The sequence below is a fragment of the Hemiscyllium ocellatum genome (assembly GCF_020745735.1).
Source record: "Hemiscyllium ocellatum isolate sHemOce1 chromosome 15 unlocalized genomic scaffold, sHemOce1.pat.X.cur. SUPER_15_unloc_8, whole genome shotgun sequence".
In the NCBI taxonomy this organism is placed as follows: domain Eukaryota; kingdom Metazoa; phylum Chordata; class Chondrichthyes; order Orectolobiformes; family Hemiscylliidae; genus Hemiscyllium; species Hemiscyllium ocellatum.
Window position 1 is genome coordinate 534263 of NW_026867472.1, and position 5000 is coordinate 539262.

Genomic DNA, 5000 nt, shown 5'->3' on the forward strand with positions numbered 1-5000 from the left:
GGCCGATTTGGTGAATTTCCCGAGTCGGGAAGTGGTGCAAACGGGGATGGAGTGAACCTGACAGCTCATACCGACTTTGGTGGCTTCCACGCCGGGTAGCTCAGCCGATTTGACCCGGGCGATTCTGCCGACTTCCACGCCTTCGAGGGGGACTGCCGCTGAGTTCAGGCCTAAATTGGTGCATTTCCCGAGTCGGGAAGTGTTCTCTGTCACACCGGGGGCAAGTGTCTGAAGAGGTAAAGTGAGTAACCAGCACAGCTTAGGAAGGGTTCCAAAGTTACTCAACAATGTGAATTCGTTACCAGGAAAGCTTAGGAAAGTTGCCTGACTGTCCCAAACGAATGAACTGCAAAACTTAGGGAACATGCCCGAAGATGCTTAAAAGTGTGAAATCAGTAAGCAGGAAAGCATAGGAAAGTGCCTGAAAGTGCTAAATGAGTAACAAGAAAAACGTAGAAAAATGCCCGAAAATGTTTAAAAGTGTGAACTCAGTAACCAGCAAAACTTAGTAAAACGTTGGAAAAGCAGAAATGAGTAACCAGAAAAAACTTAGAAAAATGTTTGAAAATGAGAAATGAGTAACCAGAAAAACTTAGAAAAATGTTGAAAATGAGAAATGAGTAACCAAGAAAACTTAGAAAAATGCCAAAAAGAAGAAATCAGTAACCAGAAAAACTTAGTAAAAATGTTTGAAAATGAGAAATGAGTAACCAAAAAACTTAGAAAAATGTTTGAAAATGAGAAATGAGTAACCAAGAAAACTTAGAAAAATGCCCAAAAAGAAGAAATCAGTAACCAGAAAAACTTAGAAAAATGTTTGAAAATGAGAAATGAGTAACCAAGAAAACTTAGAAAAATGTTTGAAAATGAGAAATGAGTAACCAAGAAAACTTAGAAAAAATGCCCAAAAAGAAGAAATCAGTAACCAGAAAAACTTAGAAAAATGTTTGAAAATGAGAAATGAGTAACCAAGAAAACTTAGAAAAATGCCCAAAAAGAAGAAATCAGTAACCAGAAAAACTTAGAAAAATGTTTGAAAATGAGAAATGAGTAACCAGAAAAACTTAGAAAAATGTTTGAAAATGAGAAATGAGTAACCAAGAAAACTTAGAAAAATGCCCAAAAAAGAAGAAATCAGTAACCAGAAAAACTTAGAAAAAATGTTTGAAAATGAGAAATGAGTAACCAAGAAAACTTAGAAAAATGCCCGAAAAGAAGAAATCAGTAACCAGAAAAACTTAGAAAAATTTTCGGCCAAGTGTGAAAAATATTCTAAGTGTCAGCGGAGGAAAATGCCGAAGCATCGGGAAAGATTCAAAAACTCATGCCGAACATGAGTTCCGAAGTGCCGGAGGAACTGGGCGAATTGAGCCCGGCGGTTGGCCAGATGTCGTTTTGAGTCTGCAGCCCGAAAACTTTAACTTTGTCTGCCGCGGAAGTCTGGACCGGGAAAAATCCAAACGGTTTTGCCGGGTTCGAGTTCCAGAGCGAAGCAGTCGAATTTGAAATTCAGACCCATTCAGTGCCACTTGACATTGTGACACAGTGAGGTTGGCGGGGTACCCGGAGATTTCTGGGAACACGATTTTTAGAACAAAATGGCGGCGCGGGACCACTTTGAAAGGCATCCGAAAAACGGTTCCGCGGGCAGAGCACTTGAATGACAGGCCTGTGTGCATGCCCAAGAGCTCTCGGAAGTCTAATTTTTGACACTTTGTCAAATTTTCGACAGACTTACCCAACTCTTGCTGCCTGTTCTAAGAATCAGTCAGAGGCCTGTGCGGCGGTCTCTTGACACTTTGGAGGGCGGGCAAACCCCACGTTGACTCCGGCCGTCCCTCCAAAAGGCACTTGCTATTGGGGGAAAGGATTGCAAGTAGCCTGGTTCCCGTGGGAGCGGCCAGGAAGGGTGCAGGCTGGCCCTTGCCTGAGCATTCCCAAAACCCTCTTCCGCTGAGAGCAGACCTCGCACGCCGCACTACCGGCTCTGGGAGTGGTTGGCCGCTATTGTACATAGTCCGGTCCTTCCTCTGCCACCCGGCAAGTGCGATGGCTCTGCCGCCCTGCGGTGCTCGTCACCCAGGTTTGGGGAACACGATACTTAGAACATGTTGGCGGCTCGGGACCTGCAGGCGAAAGGGGCCCCGTGGTGCTGAGCACATCGACCTCGGGTCTCAGTGCAAGCCGGAGAGTTCGCGGAAGTCTTAAAAGATTTTGACATCTGCTCAATTCTTTGACAGGCTTGCCTGACTCTTTCCGTCCGTTCTAAGAATCAGTCGGAGGCCGGGGCGGGGACGGTCTCTTGACACACGGAGGGTTGGCTTCCCTCCTCAGGTGTTTGTGTCGAAAATGAAGGCGAGAGATGCAAGCGTCCTGGTTCCCCTGGGTGCTGCCAGCAAGGGTGCAGGCTGACCCTTGCCTGAGCACTCCCAAAAGCCTCTTAAGCTGAGAGCAGGCGCCGCACTACCGGCTCTGGGAGTCGTTGGCCGCTATTGTACATAGTCCGGTCCTTCCTCTGCCACCCGGCAAGTGCGATGGCTCTGCCTCCCTGCGGTGCTCGTCACCCAGGTTTGGGGAACACGATACTTAGAACATGTTGGCGGCTCGGGACCTGCAGGCGAAGGGGGCCCCGTGGTGCTGAGCACATCGACCTCGCGTCTCAGTGCAAGCCGGAGAGTTCGCGGAAGTCTTAACAGGCTTGCCTGACTCTTTCCGTCCGTTCTAAGAATCAGTCGGAGGCCGGGGCGGGGACGGTCTCTTGACACACGGAGGGTTGGCTTCCCTCCTCAGGCGTTTGTGTCGAAAATGAAGGCGAGAGATGCAAGCGTCCTGGTTCCCCTGGGTGCTGCCAGCAAGGGTGCAGGCTGACCCTTGCCTGAGCACTCCCAAAAGCCTCTTAGGCTGAGAGCAGGCGCCGCACTACCGGCTCTGGGAGTCGTTGGCCGCTATTGTACATAGTCCGGTCCTTCCTCTGCCACCCGGCAAGTGCGATGGCTCTGCCTCCCTGCGGTGCCCGTCACCCAGGTTTGGAGAACACGATACTTAGAACATGTTGGCGGCTCGGGACCTGCAGGCGAAAGGGGCCCCGTGGTGCTGAGCACATCGACCTCGCGTCTCAGTGCAAGCCGGAGAGTTCGCGGAAGTCTTAACAGGCTTGCCTGACTCTTTCCGTCCGTTCTAAGAATCAGTCGGAGGCCGGGGCGGGGACGGTCTCTTGACACACGGAGGGTTGGCTTCCCTCCTCAGGCGTTTGTGTCGAAAATGAAGGCGAGAGATGCAAGCGTCCTGGTTCCCCTGGGTGCTGCCAGCAAGGGTGCAGGCTGACCCTTGCCTGAGCACTCCCAGAAGCCTCTTAGGCTGAGAGCAGACGCCGCACTACCGGCTCTGGGAGTCGTTGGCCGCTATTGTACATAGTCCGGTCCTTCCTCTGCCACCCGGCAAGTGCGATGGCTCTGCCTCCCTGCGGTGCCCGTCACCCAGGTTTGGAGAACACGATACTAAGAACATGTTGGCGGCTCGGGACCTGCAGGCGAAAGGGGCCCCGTGGTGCTTAGCACATCGACCTCGCGTCTCAGTGCAAGCCGGAGAGTTCGCGGAAGTCTAAAGCTTTTGACATTCGCTCAAAGCTTTGACAGGCTTGCCCGACTCTTTCCGTCCGTTCTAAGAATCAGTCAGAGGCTGGTGGGGAGGTCTCTTGACGCAAGGGGAGGGGTGGCGTCCCTCCTCAGGCGCTTGTGTCGAAAATGAAGGCGAGAGATGCAAGCGTCCTGGTTCCCCTGGGTGCTGCCAGCAAGGGTGCAGGCTGACCCTTGCCTGAGCACTCCCAGAAGCCTCTTAGGCTGAGAGCAGACGCCGCACAACCGGCTCTGGGAGTCGTTGGCCGCTATTGTACATAGTCCGGTCCTTCCTCTGCCACCCGGCAAGTGCGATGGCTCTGCCTCCCTGCGGTGCCCGTCACCCAGGATTGGAGAACACGATACTAAGAACATGTTGGCGGCTCGGGACCTGCAGGCGAAAGGGGCCCCGTGGTGCTTAGCACATCGACCTCGCGTCTCAGTGCAAGCCGGAGAGTTCGCGGAAGTCTAAAGCTTTTGACATTCGCTCAAAGCTTTGACAGGCTTGCCCGACTCTTTCCGTCCGTTCTAAGAATCAGTCAGAGGCCGGTGGGGAGGTCTCTTGACGCAAAGGGGAGGGGTGGCGTCCCTCCTCAGGCGCTTGTGTCGAAAAATGAAGGCGAGAGACGCGAGCGGCCTGGTTGCTTTGGGTGCTGCCAGGAAGGATGTGGTCTGACCCTTGCCTGAGCACATCCAAAAGCATGTGATGTTGAGAGCAGACCTCGAGCCCCGCACAACCGGCTCTGGGAGTCGTTGGCCGCTATTGTACATAGTCCGGTCCTTCCTCTGCCACCCGGCAAGTGCGATGGCTCTGTCGCCCTGTGGTGCCCGTCACCCAGGTTTGGGGAACACGATACTAAGAACATGTTGGCGGCTCGGGACCTGCAGGCGAAAGGGGCCCCGTGGTGCTGAGCACATCGACCTCGGGTCTCAGTGCAAGCCAGAGAGTTCGCGGAAGTCTAAAGCTTTTGACATACGCTCAAATCTTTGACAGGCTTGCCCGACTCTTTCCGTCCGTTCTAAGAATCAGTCAGAGGCCGGTGGGGAGGTCTCTTGACGCAAGGGGAGGGGTGGCGTCCCTCCTCAGGCGCTTGTGTCGAAAAATGAAGGCGAGAGACACGAGCGGCCTGGTTGCTTTGGGTGCTGCCAGGAAGGATGTGGTCTGACCCTTGCCTGAGCACTCACAGAAGCATGTGACGTTGAGAGCAGACCTCGAGCCCCGCACGACCGGCTCTGGGAGTGGTTGGCCGCTATGGTACATAGTCCGGTCCTTCCTCTGCCACCCGGCAAGTGCGATGGCTCTGCCGCCCTGTGGTGCCCGTCACCCAGGTTTGGGGAACACGATACTAAGAACATGTTGGCGGCTCGGGACCTGCAGGCGAAAGG